This window comes from Prionailurus viverrinus, chromosome C2, assembly GCF_022837055.1.
Source record: "Prionailurus viverrinus isolate Anna chromosome C2, UM_Priviv_1.0, whole genome shotgun sequence".
In the NCBI taxonomy this organism is placed as follows: Eukaryota; Metazoa; Chordata; class Mammalia; order Carnivora; family Felidae; genus Prionailurus; species Prionailurus viverrinus.
The window spans coordinates 33,515,186-33,538,186 of NC_062569.1; the positions used below are offsets into that span (position 1 = coordinate 33,515,186).

Sequence of the window (23,001 nt, forward strand, 5' to 3'; positions counted from 1 at the left end):
AGCTGTGTGGTGCATGAGGAGTACACATGTTGGCTTTATTGTTTTTGTGTTTCGTTTTCTTCAGTTAATTCTGACTCCTCCATTTGAAGGTATTGGAAAGAAATTTCACTACAAGATAGCTTGTGCTCTGTAGCCTTGTTTTGTCCATCCATTATTTGTGGAGGTTTTCCTTCCACTTCACAGGATGATGTTATGGTCTGAATGTTTTTGTCCACCCACAGTTCACATGTTTGTTTTTTTTTTTTTAATTTTTTTTTCAACGTTTATTTATTTTTTTGGGGGGGACAGAGAGAGACAGAGCATGAACGGGGGAGGGGCAGAGAGAGAGGGAGACACAGAATCGGAAACAGGCTCCAGGCTCTGAGCCATCAGCCCAGAGCCTGACGCGGGGCTCGAACTCACGGACCGCGAGATTGTGACCTGGCTGAAGTCGGACGCTCAACCGACTGCGCCACCCAGGCGCCCCCACAGTTCACATGTTAAAATCCAAATACCCCTCGTCCCCCTACCCCCTATCCCCAGAGTGACATTAGGAGTGGGGCCTTGGAAAGTGATTAGAATATGAGGCTGGAGCCCTTGTGAATGGGGTTAGTGCCGTTATAAAAGAGACCAGAGCTCCCTTACCTTTCCACTATGTGAGGACACAGCAAGAAGCTGGCTATCTCTGAATGAGAAAGCAGGCTCTCACCAGACACAGGCTGTACCAACACTTTGATCTTGGACTTCCCAGCCTTCTGAACTGTGAGAAATTAATTTCTGTCATTTATAAGTTATCCAGTCACCCAGTCTATGGTATTTAGTTATACCAAATGGACTAAAACAATGGTTTTCTCTTCTTTCTCTATGTTTTACATTTGGAGAAAAGAGTTCAATATCTCCTGTTTAAGAGAGTTGATTTCATGAGAACTGTGGGGGTTTCTCGGCCCCATTCAGTTGTAGTAGGCTGGGCAGGGATTCTGATGACACAGCCACAAGGGGAATGACTAGCAGAAGTGGGAAATTCACCCCCTTTGTTAGTGCTTTGCATCTGTCAAACGCCAATTCAGACTTCCATCAACAAGCATATTTAAAAGGATATGTGTTAGGGAAATTTGTTATCCATGCAATTTCAATGAGAGCCAATTCTATTAACTCCTCTGAAGCCCATGCATTACGGCTGGGCTTTCAGGAGCGAGCCTTGAATAAACTTTTCAGTGATTTCACAACACTTCCATTATGGGTGTTGCATTATGAAGCAGATGAACATTTTCTTGAACAATTAGACGGGGTTGTGTAGAATAAAGAGTGAGGTTTGCCTGAGATCGCGGAAACCTATCTGCTTAGGTGATTCATTTTCTTCCAACAAGGCAGCCCATAATAAGCTTTTCTTCTGGAGCCTTGTCTTGCTTCCCATTTCAATTAGTGACAATGACTGGAGAATGGGAAGAATGTCTTCTTCATGTCCTTGTGCTGCAAACAAGGCTGGCCAATGAAGAACAATGAGGGAGGGAAGGGGAAGCAGGGGGATGGGCAGCCGTGCAGCTGCAAGAGAAACCAGCCTGCTTTCCCAGAGAGTGCAGGGGTGGGGTCTGGAGGAATCAGGTGGCAGAGCTAAGATGGGGAAGGAGGCTTTAGCATTGGTGTAGTTCAGCAGGAACCAGATTATCGCAGGCAGAATGGCAGGCACAGCAGGACACCAAGCACCACTCCATAACTGAAGGCAAGTCTTATCCTCAGGTGTTACAGACCTTAAAATTTTGGGCCTAATAAACTGTCACTTTCTTCAAATCATTTGTGTGTGTGTGTGTGTGTACATATATATACACACACACACACATATACACATATATATACACACACATATACATATACCTGCGTGTGTGTGTGTACATATACACACACACACATATATACACATATATATACACACACATATACATATATATCTGCGTGTGTGTGTGTGTGTGTGCGCCTTGACACAGTCCTGCCATGTTGTTGTTTTGCACAGTTTCATCATTTCCTGCCACCACGCATGTCAACTGATTGCTCTTTTGGAGGTGATGTGAAGATGAGAGAAGTCCAGTATCATCAGATATTCATTCATTCATTTATTTTCTCACTGAATGAGCACTTGCTAGGCATATATTGCATACATTGATTTCCAAGCATCCCAACTTCTGGCCATGCACTAGAGAGGCAAGGTTTTCCCCTTTTTGTATCTGCTTTCTCCTTCATCACATTTCTCTTATCCCCTATCTCTACATACAATTCATCTTTGGCAAACATTATACCAGTTTGCCTCTCCTTTCCAGACCCTGTTTTAGGCACCTGCAATACAACGGTAACCAGAACAAAACTCTGTTAGTTTCATAGAGCCACTGTAACAAAGCGTCACAAAATGGGTGGCTTAAAATGGAAATTTATTCTCTCACCAGTCTGGAGGCTGAGAAGCCTGAAATCAAGGTGTCAGGAGCTCCATGCTCTCTTCAAAGGCTGTAGACAAGGAAGGCAAGGATCCTTTCTTGTCTCTTCCTAGTTTCTGTGGTTTGCCAGCAATCCTTGGTGTTCCTTGACATGTGGAGGCATCATCCCAATGTCTGCCTCTGCCATCACAGAGCATTCTCCCTCTGTCTCTTCAAATCATCATTCCTCTGTGTGTGTCTATGTGTCTCTTTTCTTCTAAGGATACCAGTGGTATTAGATTAAGGGCCCACCATACTCCAGTACAACTTCACCTTAACTATTTATATCTGTAATAACCCCATTTCCAAATAAGGTCACATTCTGAGGTCCCAACAAGGACATGGAATTAGGGTTGGGGAAAACACTATTGTACCCAATATGCTGCTCTTCTGGAGCTCAGAGTGCAGAGGGGAAGGAACACAAGTAAAAAGTAATTGCAGCCTTGGTTGATCAGTGATATGAGGAAAGTCCACAAACCCAAAGGGAGACACAGATAAGTGAGACATCAGCTCTGGAAGTTGATATGAAGGCAAAGAAGATAGAGATAGCCAGAAACTGGTTCCCAACTGTTACCCCTGTAGATCTTGAGGGAGCAACACAAGAGACACAATTGTTATTTTCTTTTGTGGAAAGCCAAACCTGTAAGCTAGATCATACTGCTGGGCCCAAACCAGCCAGGTGGCCTCCTCAGCTGCTTCCTCCCAGTGCACCCCTCATGGCAAGAAAAAGCAAAGCAGAGGGGCACCTGGGTGGCTCAGTCAGTTAAGTGTCCACCTTCAGCTCAGGTCATGATCTCCCAGTTTGTGAGTTCACGCCCCACATCGGGCTCTGTGCTGACAGCTCAGAGCCTGAAGACTGCTTCCAATTCTGTGACTCCCTCTTTCTGTCTGTCCCTCCCCTGCTTGTGCGCTCTCTCTCTCTCTCTCTCTCTCAAAAATAAATAAATAAACATTTTTTTTTAAAAAGAAGAAGAAGCAAAGCAGAGCACATCAAGGGAGAAAGAGGGTTTCTCAGCAAGCCCCATTCCCTGTAGAGCTTCTCAAAGAGGCAAATCAAGGCCAATACACCACATAATGACTTAGGGTCTTAGCCTCTTCCTAATCTCCAGTCCGCAGCACCATGTGCCCTTGGCCCCAGCTTCTCTCACTGCTCTTCTTCCTCCTCTGGGGTGCAAAGAAGGTGGACAGAGCCATAGGGGTTCCCTAAATATCAATAAGAGAAATCAAGAAAAGGAGCTGTTGAATTCTATAAAATGAGAAGAGGGTTGAAGGCCAGGCTGAGAGAACCTACTGTACAAAGTCAGAGTTGCAGCATCATTGCTATCATGACCAACAGCACACCAAAATACACACATTCCTGGAGTGTAATTTTGGTTAGAAAAGGCTTCTCAGGAGGAAAGGTGCTTTGGGACCTGACTCCAGCCACCCCACTGTCTCCAGAACCCAATGCTACACAGACAGAATCCTGGGCTACTTTAAAAGTCCTTTCAGCAAGGATGTTTTATAACTGACTTGGGAACTGTTCTGATGTATCCCAAATGACAAAATGTTTTACAAAAGCTATATCCTATAGTAGAACCTCTATCTAAATGTTTACAGATCTCAGAATCATCCAGAGTGGTATAAACACGACAAAATATTGTTTAGTATTGGTGATCAGGATTCACCTAGTAGGTTGTGTACACAGTGTTCAATAAAGATACCAAATGTGGCAAGTTAGATGCTCAGGCAATAGCTGTCACTCTCTGCAGTGCCAGAGGTTTTTCTGTTCCCACTTCTTCCCATCCTGAGGATATGGTCTAAACTGTGTAAGATACAAATAAAATAAAGGACAAAACAAGCCTGGGCTGGTTGAAAAAGAGAGACAGACTACAAGGTCTAATCTGGAAGCACATCCCTGATAAACTTCTGCCCAAAGGAGAGTCTGACTTGATCCCGTATTGAGCCCTATTACAAAAGGCCCCTTCCTATACCTCACACTGTAGGAAAGATAGAACAACTGAACATACCTTAGAAAAAAATACAATGTTTATTCTGCCCCTGCCCAGGTGATAAAGAGGATTGGGGCATCTGAGTTAACACCACTCTATGTCACATACCAGCATCTTAGCCACATTAGAGGTATCTATCCTCTTCAGGCACACCCATCCAGGACATCATGAGTAACTGAGCTATTTAAGGATTTCTCAGAGTCCTCCGTAATAAAGTGCTACCTGCTCCTCAGTTCTAGAAACAGCTCTCTTCACTTCCCATAGGTATCTTCACCCTCTTTCAGTGATACCAATTTTTCCTGATACAGATGCTCCATTCAGATCCCTTAGACTCAGATGCTACTGCCTCTGGCTTCAAATTCACAGAGGGGTCTTGCTGCTTCTCCAAGATGAGCTATTATGTACCCCACCTCTATGCAGACTCCACTGTCCCTTACTTTGCCTAAGGGGTAGCCATCACCTCCTCCTACTCACCATCACTGCCTTCTTGCCAGGGGAACATTGGAGCCACTTGGGTCCTTTTGGAGATATGCCTGTTGTCCTGGGTCCTCTGTGTGAATGTCCTGGTGCCAGACATGAATACCACTGGTGGGAAATAAGCTAAGTGCTAACAGCACTGGGACAGACCGACCCTAGTCTCCAAGAGCATTCCATAACTTGGCAGAAGTCCTGAAAGGTGCACTTTTTTTTCTTAATTTCTGTGACACATAACACTTTAATATTGAATATTGAGGGGCACCTGGATGGCTCAGTTGGTTACGCATCCTACTTTGGCTCAAGTCATGATCTCACAGTCTGTGGGTTCAAGCTCCACATCAGGTTCTATGCTGACAGCTCAGAGCCTGGAACCTGCTTTGAATTCTGTGTCTCCCTCTCTCTCTGCCCCTCCCCTGCTCATGCTCTTTCTCTCTCAAAAATAAATAAACATTAAAAAAAATAATAAGGGGTGCCTGGGTGGCTCAGTTGGTTAAACGTCCAACCTCAGCTCAGGTCATGATCTCACAGTTTGTGAGTTCGAGCCCTGCATCAGGCTCTGTGCTGACAGCTCAGAGCCTGGAGCCTGTTTCAGATTCTGTGTTTCCCTCTCTCTCTGCCCCTCCCCCACTCATGCTCTGTCTCTCTCTCTGTCAAAAATGAATAAAAACATTTTAAAAATTAAACAAATAATAATCAGAATATTAAATGATGACCTTATACCAGAAAGTAACATACCAAATAAACAAGACGAATTAGTCTGAGACCTCATTTACAATTTTAAATCTTAAGGAAGTTTTTTAAAACCTTAGAAAGTTTTTAAAACACATGCCTAAAAAGGATTACGGATCATTAAAGACCTGATAAAGACAAAACATAGCAACTGGTTTTTCTGGGTAAAGAAAACAGAAAACAACTTTGTTTACATTTTCTTATCAAGAGCAGACCAACAATCCAAGAAAACTTTGTCTTTTAACAAAGAGAAAAGCAGAATTTTGAACTCTTAGAAACCTTAGTTTCTAGTGAAAACTAAGAAGTAAAAAATTGTAAACTGCTATGCCAGAATTCTTTGGATGGCAAATTTATGAATCAATTAAGCACAAAACATGTTTTCCAGCAGATCCAAATATCCTTAGTTTCTTTGCAATAAGAACTCAATATCAGATAAACCTTATGTTTAGTAATCAATGCTTTAATATTTGATCTTATTTGGAAAAAACCTAGATATCCAATGATTCAATCCAATTTATCATCCAAACAAGTTTTAAGTTTCAGGTTATCAAAGGCTTTGAAAGCTATCTTAACAATTGCCTATGAAAACTTTGAGACCAAATTAACCATCATTCTAAGTCATCTTTGAGATGATGTGAGCTTATTTGGCCTTCACTAAATCTTGGTAGAAAAGTTTCAATTAGTTTAAGTACCAAATTATGTTCCACCTGGGTCCACTTAAAAGTCAATCAATTTGTTTCCCAAGTCAGTTTTTGCCTAGGACCCCAGCGAGGAAATCTGAAGTAGGCAGTCCTAGAGGGTGCTCTTTTGCTACTTGACAGCAAGGGTAGAAGGACGAGCCAGAAGCACACAGGATGGTATAGGAACCAGTTATGTAGGCTGCACCCAACGTGGAGCAGAAACAGGAGGAGGGTGAAGAGGAGGAGGAAGGAGAGGCAAGATGCCGCCAGAAGGCAGAGAAAAAGGACTCCAGGTTCTTAATTTCTTAATGCTTGGTTTGTCAGCCAGGATAGGTGAGCAGATGCCATATTTTTTCCTACCAACAAGTGAAAATATAAGCAGTCCAAGTGAGGCTGGAGAAGATAAGGAACTTAGTTGGCTCTAGTTAACCCATAAATGAATGAGGGAAAAGCCCCTAATCTGATAGGAGGAGGAACAGTGAGAGTTCAGCGTCCATTATGTCAGGGTTCTGATTTAGGGCCATGAAACTAAGCAAGGCACATATGGGACTTTTGACCATTTGGAGGAGCAAAGGAGGTCAAGCTGGTAAATATTATTAGAAGAGAGTCCGTGGGAGGGCCATACCTCTTGATCTAAGAGTTTGTAGAAACATCAGTCCGGAAACATCAGGCTTCCGGGATCAAATCTGTTCCAGCTTTTAAGAATATAGCCCAAGGGTGAGTCCAAAGGAAGAAAGGGGGCCCTCTAGTGGGAAAGACCAGCTGCCGATTCCCAAAGAGGCGTCCAGCCAAAGGGCATGAAGCTCCTACTGGTATCACAATTTCAGTCAGGGCGTCCCTCTGACCTGAAAAAGGACCGAACCAAATAGGATGCCACAGATTCTTCATGAACAGAAGTCATGGCAAATACGGGAAGACTCTTTTCGGATGTCTCACCAAGAGGGTCGGTGTTGGCAAACGGCATGGCACTTCCTGCTAGGGCATCCCCTGGAAAAAGGGAGAGCCAGACACTGGTTTGGTCAGACTGGTCAGAAAACTAAAGGGAGGACTCACCACTCAGATGCGTGGAAACACGTGTGACCACAGATCAAGATGGTGGCGGGATCCACCGGAACAGAGGGAAGGAGGAGGCTGAAAGAAGCGGCAAGGCTGAAAGTCAGCCAGCATCAGGAAGGGTCCCAACTGAGTCCATGATGTGTGGGGATTCGCCCTGGGGGAGCTGCTAGTTGCACCGGACTCTGAGAGCAAACCTTGGAGGACCGAATGGGAAAGTAGAGGAAAGGGGGCCTTCACCCTCACAGGCACGGACAGGCCAACCTGTTCCCCTCAGACCTTCAGACCACACCAGGGAGCTGCCCTGGCTGGAGGGCTTCTGTTGCATGAGGAACACCTGGGTTAGGCCGCCAAAGGCGCAAAAAGAGAAAGTAGTCGCAAAAAGTAGGCGCAAAAAGAGGAAAGGGTCCCCCCAGGGACAAAAGGGGAAATTCCTCACCCTTTGGGGAAAGGGTGATCCAGCTGGTTCCCCCCCCCCCCCCAGGCTTCAGATCCTTACAGAGGAGTAAACTCCGCAGGAGGTCATCAGTCCCCCAAGGAATAATAGTCAGTCCACACAGAGAAAATCCCTAGACATTCCCAGAGAATCCAGGGAAAGTTCCAGACCGGCAAAGGCTCCTCGTTCAGGGTTCCCCCAGGTGGGGGTGAGCCACCAAATGTGGTACATAAATGGAGTGTTTCTCAATCAGATGGGGGCCCTCAAATGTGGGGCCACGATTAGGTGGAAGCAGGTGGCACAGATGAAAGAATTCACCTGAGGCAGGACAAAGGCGATAGAGGCTTATTGAATACACCACAAGGGAGCCCCGGGCAGGACAGCAGAGAGGCTGTCTGCCCTGAGAGGGGCACTTTAAATGCAGGGTCTCCAACTGTGTTCAGCATTCCCATCCGAAGGGAGGTCCATCTCTGGCTTGCATGTCCTGGAATCACACCTGAGGTCTCAGGGAGTTTTGTTCTCACTATGTTATGCCGAGATGTTCCAGGAGCCCATCTGTAATAGGCCCTTGGAGAATACTATTTAGTTTAGCAATCTGAGATGAGACTACACTTGTTGTCACCTTGTCTGCAGCTAAACAGAAAACAGAGGCCAATAGGCAGCCTGGCTCTGGTCTAAAAGGCAAGAATTAGGAGTGAAGAGAACAGTATAATTCCTACTTTGGACCCACATATTGCCTCCACTGGATTGCACATTTCTTTGAGATGATAGAGAATAATTATAGACTATTTGATCTTCACTAATTAAAACTCTTTCTATAATAACCAAGTTCCCAAGTCTCTCCTTTGATTGGAATAAATCTTCCCAGAGAAGACTTTTTCTCCTCATATCTATGCAATAATAGACACTTTTTACTCCCAATGGGATGTGCTTAGGATTCATGACAAAAGTGGTTTGTCACCACAAAACCTGAGGTTTTGACTCTCAGGTGCTATATACAAAAAGCTGATACATTCTAGTTGTTGTCCTTCATTGGTCTGACTTTTTGAGCGCCCCCTACTCCTCCTCCTCTCTCTCTTCCTGTCTCTTGTTCCTGTCTTTGAGAGTACATTTCTTTTGCACATATATTGAGTCGGAGTGTCCTAATTCCTCTGAATGTTCCTTGGCCCACAGGAAAGGACCCACACTTATTTAGAACTTCTGCTAAATAGACCTCTGAGGCCTGAGGTCATCATGCCTCACTCAGCACCACAGGATGGTTTTTCCAGAACAATAATACCTAAACCTCCACCCACTGGCATGTAATGTGCTTGGCAGTTGACTCCTTTTCTCAGACAGGAGCAGCTGAAGTTCTTCTGTTGGGCAGGAGTTGAGGGCAACAGGTAGAAAGGAAGCAATAATAGCCTGTGGTCATTTCAGACTTACCATCTTCCACAAATGTCCACTTCTGTACAGTGCATTATCTACCATTTTTGTGAGTGCTGATGCACTGAAAAATACTGGTTTTTATTAAGCCCCCAATATTGGGACCCCCATGTTTGATAGGATTGAAAAACTGGGATCCTACTTACTGAGTTTTGGTGGAGCTTTTCTGTAACAATTTTGTGGCCTATAGCACTGTGATACAGATATACGGCTCCAGAAATTCGTCACCATTCGGGCCATTTTGCAGTAGAACTCTTACTCTCCCTTCTGTGGTTCTCAGCCTCTTGAAAATTTCCCCCTAAACCTTCTCACAAGCCTCAACCCCACCCTGGAGTTGGGACCACAGATGGAGAATTATTTATTTTGTGACTCCTATGGAAAAATCCCTGGAAGCAGTGAAGGGTGTTGTCCAGCTCCCTTCCCAGGCCAATCCCCAGACTTGAGTTTCCCAAAAGTCACTCCCTCTCTGCAGCTAAGGCCCTGCTGATAAAGAATGTGGAATTCATTGTCCACTAGACCTCCCATCTAATGCTGCCCTGCAGCATGCAATTTATTGCTGATAAGTGAGGAGCTGTTATCAGTCCACACTCAAAATGCTACTCCATACTTACTTCTTAAATGTATTCTTGATAGCCCACTTCAGCTCTAGGAACTGCAGATGTGAATGGGGATATGAATGGGGTAGTGGCCTCACTGTCAGAAAGAATGCAGGAGGTTTCTGCTCTCTGGGGTTCTCTTGGCATAGCCTTCCACCCTCACCTACCCACCAATCTTCCAGACCACCTCATGTGTGAAAGGCTACTGGGGTCAGTCAAGGGTGGACAGGGGTTGAGTGGCCGTTCCGTTCATGTTGGCAACTGATCACCCCTCACCCAACAGCTCAGGGCCTGGGCCCAGCCCTTCCCTTTCAGTACCCAAGGTTACCCCATCAATCTGCTCCCTGGGCGGAGCCCCTCCCTCTGAGCTGGAAACCTCAAGTTAAATCAGTAAGGAGCTTGACAAGTCACTCATTATACCCGTTAAACACCCAAACTCTCCTTGGTTTTCCAGGACAGGTGAGGCTGAGGTCTTAGCCTGAGCAGAACAAGCATCAGAGAAGAACCAAGTCACCAACGCCATAAGTGGTTTTCATGCCCCCTGAAGTCCTTCAAACATAATATGTCATGCAGAGACATGAGTGCTTCACAGGGCTTCCTAATCTCAACCACCATCTCCACACTCATACCACTCACCCTGTTCTAACCACGCTGGGCTCTTTCCTGACTTAGAGCCCATTCTGCCTTTCTTAGGGCAGTCTTGCACTTGCTGGTCCCCCTGCCAGGAATAATTTTTACTCTGGCCTCCCCATCACAGGTCTCTTGTCCTTCAGTCTGAGCTTCTCAGAAAATCCCTTTATGATCTACCTATAATGGCCTCTTGTCCCCACTTGTTTCCAATTTCTTCACCCTGATTATTTCCACCACTTGCAGGTAGTTAATGTACTTAGGTATTTGACAAACTGGCTTTGGTTTGAGCCCCCTGCCTGGCCCTTTGTCTGTGCTATTCACCACCATCTTCAGACCCTCAGACACTGCCTGTAACATACATAGTGGTGCTCGGTAAATGGTTACTGGATGAATGTTGAAAGGAAAAATAAAGCTGTTGGAATGGTCTCTTTAACCTTGATGTCCTGAAAACCTACCAGCATGTGTCCAGGCTAAGTGTCTTGTTAAGAATTCAGCATCATGCAGGGTCTTGGAATCTGAGGATGCCAGTCTTTCTTTAGCTCTGGAAAGATGTTCTAGTCTGATTTATTTGTGTCACCCACCACCACCACCCTGCATTCCTTCTTCTCTGCTCACTCCTGGAATTCCCACTGGACTATTATTGGAACTTATAAGTCAGTCCTTCATGTTTCTTAATTTTCCTTCATACTTCCTGGCTCTTTGTCCTCATGCACTGCTCCAGTTTTCAAATCACAAATTTTCCCTTCAGCTATGGCCGATCTGCTGCTATTCAGCCCACTTATGGAGAATATCATTTCTATAGTCATGTTTTTCATTTCAGGAATTTCTAACTGGTTCTTTTACATAAAAATCGTCCTTGTTTTTGTTCTATTCTTATTCATGGCACTTATTACCAACTGACATATTTGCTTGTTTATTTATTTATTTATTTATTTATTTATTTATTTATTATCTCTTGTTCCCCCCACCCCCTACTAGAATTTTAATTCTAAAAGAGTAGGAACTATTTTCTTCATTGCTCTAGTCTCAGTACATGGTGCATGGCACATAACAGTGCTCAAAATCACTTGTTGAATAACTTGAAGGAATTAATGTGATATCTTTTAGTATCTATCTGAAGATAGATAGATAATTATAAATTTTAAAACATGTTTTATTGTTTCTACCACTAAATGTTCCTGGGGTATTCTATTAACCACTGATTTTTAGTGGTTGTGTGTGTTTGTGTGTGTGTGTGTGTGTGTGTGTGTGTGTGGCATTGCTTTTGTCAAAATTTGCTGATTCTTGAAATCACCAATTTGGTGATTTTTGTCTTTCTATTTGCAGAATCTTTCACCCCACCTGATGCTTGTCTTTCTGTTTTCAGGTGCAGCATTCTGCTTATAGAGATCAGGGGGTGCTGGGGGTATTCTGTATGAAATAGCCACAAACCACACTTCAGGGTTCTCCCTGGGTGTGCACTGCCACTTCAGGTGCCTCCCTGGCCCTTAGGCTGGAACTGTGCTCTGCCTAGGCACTGGATCCTTCTCTTCACTGCATGGCCCAGGGAAGGTTGGAGGTTGAAGGAGGTATCAAGCATCCCAGCAGCAACCTGACATTTGTCTCAGGACTCCTGTCTGTACTTGTATCTGCTTCCTCTGAGCCCCTTCAAACCTCCCACCACCTCCAACCATCCTTTCCAGAGTGTGTTTTGGGCTGTGATTTCCCCAACAGGTTCCATCTGCTTTCCAATTTTCAACAACTCCTTATGATTTCTGGTCAATTAGCATCACCCTTTCTTGTTTTCTAGACTGTCACAAGTTTTCAAAATACCTTTTCCTGTCATTTCTAGGGCTTTTAGGGTGAGAAAAGAAGGTTGAAACATGTGTTTAGTGTGTGGTCTCTTCTCTCCATTTTAGGGATGCAGCAATTGAAGCTCAGAGAGGCTAAGTCACTTTTCAGATTCACATAGCTAGTGTGAAATGTGGTGGTGCAGGTTTGTGTCATGCAAAATGAATATCTGTTGGGATAATGATGGTAGCAGAGAACGAACAGAAGTCCTTCTTTTATGTTTTCACCCCAGGGGTCTCCCTAAGTTCAAATTATCTGGATTTTAAGTCCAAGAAAAATTAGATCTGGCTTTCACGGGCATCACCAGTAGTGCAAGCCTCCAATATTTCTTTTATAGAATACTTAGTCTATTTCATTAAAAGTAGTGTCTCTTAAGAGCATCACTTTCTGATCTAAGGATCAGCTTTGTGCACATTTTGTGCTGCATTAGGAAGCAGCATAGTCCATAATGTTTAATTCCAAAGATAACTGACTTTGGAATTAAACCTACCCATCTCCTACCAGCTATCTGATTTGGAATTTTGTAAAATGAGGGTTTTAACTGCTGTTTTCACGATTATAAGCTGTCTGGGAGAGGCAGTCATTAATTAGTGGTTACTATAAGCACTAACAGGATGGTCTCTTAATAAAACAATGCATACACTTTAGTCTGAACAAGATTTATGACCACCTTGGATTTTATTTTGGAACTTTGATCCAGAAGATCTTTTTGCCTTACTGCATTTTTCCTGCAAAACTCCTGCTTCAATTAACATTGCCCTGTGATCCATGTTGTTTCTGCTACTCTAAAAACTTTTATCTCTTGGCCCTTGGAAGCTGAGAACTCCAACCATGTAAGCCAGATGAGAACAGTTGATTTCCAAAATCAGCTAGTAAACATTAGTTAATTGTTGCACATTCTAAAGAAGTAAGAAAAAAAATCACTTTCCCCCAAACAAAACCCACCCTAATCAAGGCTTGTCTACATTCCACACAGTAGTGTATTAGGAGGAACTGAATATGCGGAAGCTGCTGAAGAAAGGGAAGCTATGGAAAATGTTTTCATGAGAAGAAATGGCAAAAGTTATGGGGGATATTGAGAATGTAAGTCCTTGAACTGAGACTGATTGGAAAAAAAAATATGAAAAGATTGTCTGCCTGAATAATAGAGTAACTAGCGACCTTGAACATAGAAAGAGTGTAGAATGGGAGTGAAACAATGAAATCTTTTTAGAACAGAGAATAATACTCATAAGAGGCAATTTTTAAATGAAAGGCAGGATGTTCTATAATAGAAATATTGGGGGCCTGAACCACCTTGTAATTCATAGAGAGGGGAACACCAGTGGCCTTGCCTAGAAGCCCAGGGCTAAGAGAAGGGAGAACAGCTTGAAATAAGATTATTAATTTCCTTGGAATGAGGCCAGTATGACATCCTCTTGCAAAGCTTCGCCAGATCCTTACTAGATCAGTTTGAACAATGAAATCTAATGAATATGCAAAAACAAAAACCAACGCACATCTGGTTATACCAACAAGATGTTGAGTTTTTTGCTCTTTAAAACAAAAACACCTTGTTATCCTGCCTTCCATAGAATTTGTAATATTTTCCCTGATTAATAAAGATGTTGTCAGGCAAAAGCAATTTAGCATGCAATATTGTAGGGCTACAATGGTAAAAAAAAATCAATAAATAAACATTAAGTGATGCCAGGGAAAAAGAGGATGATTTTGTAGGCCTCTGTTCAAATATAGTTTGAGAATCTATAGTAGACTTTCTTGTTTCTATTTACCCAGCATCCTTCCCCTCGTGTGGGGTACTCTGTTCTTCTGGGTACCCACCTCTCCCTTTAGAGGACTGTTCCTGACCCTTTTCACAGGAGTCAGTGGGATTGCTAGGCAAAGACTCCATACAGCAGTTTCCCACCCTCCTCTCTTCTCTGGGTTGGAGATGATGGGAGTTTGGCTTTCTCCATTGGTTACAAGCTTTAAGGGAGTGACTTAGAATTACTAGTGGAAAATTTTAGTTTTTGTTGTCATTGTTGTTGAAAAATCTTATTGGAAGTTTTGTCTAATGAGTTTTCTTTTAAAATAGCCTAATGAGTTAAAAGTGGGGAAAGGCAATGAATCCATGCTTGAGTATTCATGTATGAATGACATGAAATTTAACAGTGTGGTGAAGACAGATGGGAAATAGGATTTAAAAAATAAACCAGCTTGGAAAACCAGAAGAAGGAACATTACTGACAAAGTAAAATTAAAGACATTGTTCACTGAAAAGAAGGGACTCTAATTGTACATCAGAGAAGAGATTATAATTCTCATCTTCTAATACGTGAAGAGTTATGCTATGGATAAGGCACTAGCCTTGTTCCAGATGATTTTTAGGAGCAAATCTGTCATTATATATATTTGCTCTCAGTGATCTTATCTACAGCTATAGCTTTAGCAATCACCATGGTGGCTGTTCTGGCAATCTAGTGTTATGCAACAAACTACCCCAAACACAGTAGCTTAAGACAACAAACTTTTTATAATTTTATAATACTGTGAGTCAGGAATTCAGGCTAGACTCAGCTGGGTCATCTTCTGCTGCCCATGATGTCAACCGGGATCAGAAGGTGGTAGTTGGCCTAAGTATTCAAGATGGCTAACCTCACATGCCTGGTGCCTTAGCAGATATGGTTTGAAGGCTGAACTTGACCAGGCACCTCTCCCTCTCCATGTGGTACCAGGACCTTACCATACATTTCCTCCAGCACAGTAGTCAGTCTTCTTATGTGATAACTCCAGACTCCAAGAGCAAGAGTCCCAAGAGACAGGAAATAGAAACTACCAGTCTCTTAAGGCCTAGGCCATAAACTGGTACATTATGTATGTATTTACAGTGTACAAGATGATGTTTGATATGTGCATACGCTTTCACCACAGTCAAGCTAATTAACATACCCATCACATAATTATCTTCTTGTTTGTGTGTATATGTATGTGTGATGAGAATACTTAAGAACTACTCTCTTGGCAAATTTCAAGTATACAATACAGTATTATTAATTATAGTCACCAGGTCATATATTAGATTTCCAGAATTTATTCATCTTTCAGAACTGAAACTTTGTACCTTTGATCAACATCTCCCCAGTTCTCCCACTCCACAGTCCCTGGCAACTATCATTCTATTTTCTGCTTCTGTGAGTTTGACTTTTTTAGATTCTACATGTATGTGAGATCATACAGTATTTGCCTTTCTGTGTCTGGCTTATTTCAATTAGCATAAGGTATCCAGTTTCATCTATGTTATCACAAATGGCAGGCTTTCTTTCTTTTTTAAGGCTGAATAATAACCCATTGTGTGTGTGTGTATATATATATGTATATAATATATATATACATACATATACATACATATATACATATATACCACATATATATTATATATATGCATACATATATACATATATACCACATTTTCCTTATCCATCCATCCATCCATTGATGAACACTTAAATTGATTCCATGCCTTGGCCATTATGAATAATGCTGCAATGAACATGGGGTACAGATATCTCTTCAAGATAATGATTTCATTTCCTTTGGATAGATACCCACAAGTAAGATTGCTGGATCATATGATAGTTCTATTTTTAATTTTTTGAAGACTATCCATACTATTTTCCATAGTGGCTGTACTCTCCATTGTTATTAATTTGTCATGGTATTTTCCTTTTTATAAGTTAAATTTTGTTTCTTTTCCAACTTCTTGGACATTCTACATGAGTTTTTATTTCATACTCAGATTTTCAGGCTTGTCTTTGATCTCTTTAGATACAATACATTCGACTGTTTCATCTTCTGTCTCTAATAACTCAAATATCTGCAGTCTTTGGGAGCCTATTTCTGATATGTTGTGTTTCTGCTTGTTCTCATTCAAGTTGTCTTATTTCCTTGTGTGTTTAGCTATTTTCTCTGCAAGTTGCTTTGAAGGCAAATAAAATAACAATTGTGCATTATTTTTCATCATTATGTATATTAAATATTTTGTTAGAATTTTGTCTACCCATTTCCTTTATGATTTGCACATATATATTATATTCACATGTGAAACAGTTTTATTTTATGGTGCCACTCAAAAGCATGGTATGTAGCTAACCTTCCTTATTACCCATCTTCACTTATATTTTAGCCTTATTTTCCTCACTTTTTCTGTGGGGCCTTTTTCTCATCAAGAGGATCTATGTTTGCTTTTTTTTTTTTCCCCCAGGCATCTAGGGTCATTACCCACCCAGGGTCACTTAAAATCAATCCTCAGCTTGAGATATTTTCAGAACATCTTCAAAGTTTTCAGTCTATGTATGATACCCTGCACAATTTCCCAGAGCTGTCACTGCTGTTTTTGTTTGTTTGGTTTTTATTTTTATGTTGTGTTTTTTCTTTTTGCATTTTAATATACTTTTAGGATTTTGACAGGGAAGAGAGGTAACTATGTTAATTCAACTCACCAACTTGAACCTGGAAGTTTGACATGAATGTATTTCAAAAACTAATCTAAGAGGGTCCCCAAAAAATAAACTCTCCATTAGGAGCAATTAGATTGATATATTCAGACCTTTCTAGAAAATGCTTGGCTCTTGGTCCTTTTGAACTGAAGGAAGAGGATCAAATTGAATCTCATCTGATCAAAGCAATGAACCAATTCTTCAAATATACCAAAGAAATTTATCAATATTTGTCATACTTTTGGAATCTTTAAGAACTCTCCAAAGCAAGAAGGCCTGATTCAAACTCCCATTTTTATCTCCTAAAACTCACTCAAACAAGCAGTTTCGTATCTTGTATCAAGTTTCACGTTGTCCTTGATTTTCACACCACAAAAAGATTAAAGATAATACCACTAATTATGATATTTAAAAAGAGCCCTTCCTGAGAATGATCTGTCACTGGTATTGTCCTATATAAAGACTTTGAGAAATGGCTTTGATAATTTATACTCATTAACAGGAGAATGCAGGAGATTAAAGGTAGCAAGGGTGAATAGCCTCTCATTTTTACAAAACTTGTGCAACCTTTTATTCACCTACTAAAGCATTATTATGTAATAATAAAAAAGGAGGTGTGCTGCATATATGAACTCAGAGAGGGAATAAAGACACAAGGAGCTATTTTCTCTCAAGAGTACTGTAGTGTCATAGATTAAAGGTGGAAAGGCAGCCATCATTTAAAGCAGCTCACATCTCCAAAGGATATTTATTCACAAATTGATTAGAGTTGGAAATGAAAATTATTCAGTTGGTGGGAACATTACAGCAGCCTTTAAAGTGTGATGGGGAAGATGAAAAGGAGGCTCACTTACCCTTTCCTTAGCATGCAGACAGAGATCAAAAAGACCAATGTCCCATTGATAGCCCTAATGAGCCTGCACTTCTATTTGGCTCTTCAGTTATTTCCAGGGACTTGGGAGGCATGTTCTTTCTGACAAAACTGACTATCCTGTTGCTAGAGGCAGCATCACATTTCACAAATCTTTTTTAGGTTATTTGATTTATTTGTCCAAAGTTGTCATGGAAATTAGTGATACCCACTCAGCAGAATGGTCCCCCCAAAGACTTGCTTCTCTTCCATTGCTACTCATCCCCAAATCTTTATCATCATCTTCCACTTCTCACTTTCCCTCTATCCTCTCATCAAATCCACCAGCAAAGCCTGGTGGCTCCATCCTGAATATGACCACTTCTTCCCTCCCACTTCTTCAACTCAAGTCCAGCTAATCCATTTCCACTGTGTTCAACCCTGTATCTCAGTCAGGAACTGACAACTCAGAACCGTGATGCTGTCCAGGACAAAAGAATGAAATCAACTCATGAGATGGCAAATTGAGAGTCAGTGAGACTTTCCTTTTAGAATGTAATTAAAAGGAGTGAAAAATATGGAAAGCAATAGATCCCAGAAAAAAAAAAATGTCAACACTTCTTTAAAAATTGAAAGCACTATTTCTGGTTGCCCAGAACAGAATCTTAGTTCAACTTTAAACTTACCTCAAAAACCCTAAAATTCTAATGTAAGTTTAAAATATAATCTAAAAAGGTACAGCTTTTTAGAATTAGGATACAGCCTTTATTAGAGAGTAAGCATAAATACAAATCATAGTTGGCCTAAAAGCAGCCATCAATTAAGAAAGCATTCAAGCTCAACAATCAAAACATCTTAATGTCAAAAATAATGCAACCAACTCCTAATTTAAAACTGGGCTAATCTATTTAATAATAGAAGCAATAATGCTAATATGAGTAACAAGAAATATTTCTCCCTGCATAAGCTTATATCAGAACGGATAACCACTGATAGTTAACAACAAGATATATACAACCTAACCATAAACAAAATATCAAACTAATTGTTAACCCAACACAGGTATGCAAATTAGGGAAAGATTAAAAGAAGTAAAAGGAACTCGGCAAACACATTTGTTTCTTATTGCATTTCATCAAGAAAGTGAAAGATTCAGTGACTATTTACGCCTGATGCCAAGTTTACAGTCAAGTTGCCATGGAGCAAACTCTGTGTACCTGAGGATAGCTCATTAAAATAATACTTTGAATCATTAAAATCACCTTTTGTGAGGAAGACAGAATTTGTTGACTTATTCTTAAAGAAATTCCCACATTCATGTCTGCATCTTCTGCCCCAAGATTTTCAACCCTTATGTCATTATTTTATGCACTATTAAGAGAGAAACATGCCCAAGATGAGTTATAGAGCTGAGGCATGGAAAGTGCTATATGCTCTCAATTAAAGACTAAAAACAAGAAATCTATTTGCCTTTATTAATCTTGGATCTGGATGAAAGAAGGAATTTGAACCATAAGCTGGGAGTCAAGCAAATTTTCAGTCTAAATTCTCACTATCAGCGTGACACCAAACACTTTAAGCAGCAAGTTTAAAATGATCTCAGGTTGACAGTGCACCCCCAGTAATGGGCAGATCATCTCTGGAAAAACTCTACTTGGTTCTAAGCTAAAATGCCATCCCAGTTTCAGATATGTTAAACTGTCTAAAGATGGGCATCTTGGACAAATGAAACCCTTTTCCTGTTACTGGCTTGTGGCCCAGCATGCTTTCTGGGTTCAGTTCCACTCCATCTTGTGTAACTGTACAAATTTAGTTGTGCAGCACCTCAAAAGTTGATAAGTAGCAGGCATAAAGCCATACAAACAAATACAGAAAACTTTATAAGTGTAATGGAGTAAAGTAAGCAAAAATTTTATCAGTTCTTAACCTTCTTGCATTCTCTATCATTCTTTCACACACATATGCAAATGGAAATGAAGCTGACTGCCACAGGGACTCACCAGAAAACTAGTTGTGTCTATAAAAAGTGCAGAAAATGTAATTTGATTGGAAATACAATCTAATTCCCAGAGAGATGGCAGAATGCCAAACAAAGTTGTTTTGGCAGAACCATTTGGTCAGTTCTGGCTTCATATGGCCAAATGAAAGATGTTCAATGTCACATTCCTCTTGTCCTTTATAATCTTAAAAATAAACCAAATCAAAGTAAATTTGAGTTTTTCCTGAGGATGGAGTATTATTTTCACCTAAAATGCATATGTTCTATCTACTCTAAAAATTATAGTATCTAAAATGTAATCACTTCCTTGAAATCTGAGCTCAAATTTCATCTACAGGAAGTCCTCAGTTACCTACCACACAACATCCTGATTACACCTTCATCTACTCTCTCATCAGAACCTATCACTTTAATTTTTGTCAAATTATTTCATGGTTGGTAGTAGGTCACTCCATAAATGTGTCTCAAGTGGCTTCCTGTGACAATCTTCCCTTCTCCCAAGAACCTTCTCAGGTTCTTTAAAGAGAGAGTCCATTTCTGGCACTCTCTCTTCTTGTTCCCTTTATTTATTTATTTATTTATTTATTTTAATGTTTATTTCTTACTGAGAGAGAGAGACAGAGCATGAGCATGGGAGGGGCAGAGAGAGGGACACAGAATACGAAGCAGGCTCCAGGCTCTGAGCTGTCAGCACAGAGCCCAACGCGGGGCTGGAACTCACAAACTGCAAGATCATGACCTGAGTCGAAGTCGGATGCTTAACAAACTGAGCCACCCAGGCGCCCCATTCTCGTTCCCATTTAATATAGGACTCCAAATTCATGAAGCCTTAAATGCCCATAGTACTGCATAGATGGTAAGTTTAAATTTGGGGTTTCACATTTAATTGACAGGCACTATCAAGTGAACTTGTGAAGGAAGGCTCTTGAATTGGAAAATGCTTATGATGAATAGAGTGTTCCAAAACCTCCTGAGCAGGATGACGTACCATTGTTATATAATCATAAAATAAAATAAATAAGTTTTCTATAAGAAAATAGAAGGAATGCAGCCCCCAAAAAAGTAAGTACAGAATTTGAACAGACGCTTAAATGGACAAGAATATGAAACATATGAAAGGAAGTCAATCTCACTCAAAATAAGGAAATGCGAAGAAATGCAACCTTGAGCTCACCTTTTCACCTACAGGAAGGGCAAGGAGGAAAAGGAGTTTGGGAACATACTGTGTTGTCAAGTCTATGGAGAGCCAGGGCCTCTAATTCTTTACTAAAAGTTGTCCCAATGGAGTAATACCTGAGGGGTGGAGGAGAAGTGGAAACTTTCATGGTTCCTGCTTTTTGTGTCCTATCTAAAAATTCTTTGCCTTGGGCCACCTGGGTGGCTCAGTCAGTTGAGTTTCAGACTCTTGATCCCAGCTCAGGTCATGATCTCACGGCTTGTGGGATCGAGCAACAAGGTGGGCTCTGCGCTGACAGCACTGAGCCTGTTTGGGATTGTCTCCCTCTCTTTCTCTGCCCCTCCCCCACTGGCACGCGCGCGTGCGCGCGCTCTCTCTCTCTCTCTCTCTCTCTCTCAAAATAAATAAAAAGCTTTAAAAACATTGTTTGTCAATATATTGTGGGTGGCTTTTTCATTTTTCGTGCTGTATGGTATTCTTTTGTGTGCAAATATACATGAGTTATTTATAGATTGGGGCTATTTTGATAAATGCTATGTATTCATGTACCTGTCTCCTGCCACAAATCCCAGCTGAGTCATACATGAAACACCTATATTTTCATCTAACGATATAGAAAATGTCCCACACTACATGATTTTTCTAATACCTGTTTAGTCACATCATCAACAATGTTTTCTGGGTCTCTGATAGTACTTAGACACATAGTAGTTGACAAAGGAAAGGAATACGTTTTGGTTTGTCACCATATTATGTTGTATTAACTTTTTTTTTTACCATGGCAGAGAGAATTAAGCATCTTTCCAATATTTGGCTTTTTTTTATTCCTAAATTAGAAATTTAAGGTGCTTCTAATCATTTTTATTGTTGAGTTTTATTTAAAACACTGAAGGAATGAATTGAATATTGCAAACTTTACACATTGTTGCAAACCACTTTAGGCATTTTTGAAAAAAATTATAGAGGATTGCCCTCATGCTCTAAATATCTGGGTTTTACATCTTGCTAATTTTTAGTTCTGGTTAATATCTCAAGGTCAATGTATAACATGCATAAAGGCTTTTTGTTACTAATAGTGGATGTAATTCATATTTCTAATAGTCTTTAGAATTTGGAACTTGTATTGGCTCTTCTTCCTTTCATACTTGATTAGATTTTCATTCTTTTTCCCTCATATGTGGCTGATGAAGCACTCAGTCGAGGAGGCAGCAGAAGGGTCAGCTCAGCCATTTTCTTGTTCACTTATGCTTCCATTGTTAGCAACATCTTCAACCAACATTTTTTATTTAATTAAAATAATATAATATGATCTTTACATTACATAACCAGGCACTCTTACACTGCAGTGTGCTGCAGAAGCCTGAAAGTGAAGTCATGAGTGAGAGCTTTCTCTCAATGCTCACTTTCTTCCCTCAGACCAAGGGAATTAGTTACAAAGAACTAGGGCATCCCTAAGGCAGATAGTAGGGCCTGGCTTCATTAGGGATAAAACTAGAAGCCAAAAAGCCTCAGGATTTCAAGTCCTGTCCCACCATGTCTCTTCCTCCCCAGTGTCTCCATTTCTCACTTCATATCCCCTTCTCAATTTTCTCTTTCTTTCTACTGACTTGTTTTTACTGCTTGAGTATGCTCATGACCAAATATGATCAAGTCAAGGCTAGTGAATTTTATGTCCTCGATCCAAGGGTTCATTTGAAGCTATCCAGAACATCATCTAAATTTGCAGGAGCCAAATTTCAAATAGCTGAACTTGGATCACAAGCCCTACCCTCGTACAGTGAACTCTAGCCAAGTCTATGCTTATAGGTGGGTGAGATAGAGTCTCAAAGAAGGGGATTTAGGAATAGGAAGACATTCTGAAAAGTGGCTCTCACAAATAGCCCTAGCTAATGTATCCTGATGCAGTCATTGCACTGTAGGAATTGTCAGTTCCATCCTTTGGCTATATGATTCCTTCTCCCACGGAAAGGGCTGGAATGGGAACACAAACATTTGTTTCTGTGGTTTTTCTTTCTCTCCACTCCTATAACTGACCACCAAATTGACACATCATTTTGTTGAGCAAATTGATGAATGTACTAAATCAGGTTGTAGTTAATTCTGTTAGCCTCCATGCCTTCTCCTCTTTATGGTTACTTTGCATATCTTTGTTCTTGTTCATCATGTATTGACTTTACAATTTAACTCTCAGAGCATAACACTGTTAACTTCA

General features: G+C 41.0%; 1 long non-coding RNA gene across 1 annotated transcript; it reads left to right on the top strand.

The window, feature by feature from the left end:
- Window positions 1–879: 879 nt before the first annotated feature.
- Window positions 880–18,721, top strand: LOC125175365 (uncharacterized). The gene is made up of 3 exons (XR_007155763.1): window positions 880–890; window positions 1,615–1,619; window positions 18,560–18,721. It is a non-coding gene; the product is annotated as an uncharacterized LOC125175365 (long non-coding RNA).
- Window positions 18,722–23,001: the final 4,280 nt, after the last annotated feature.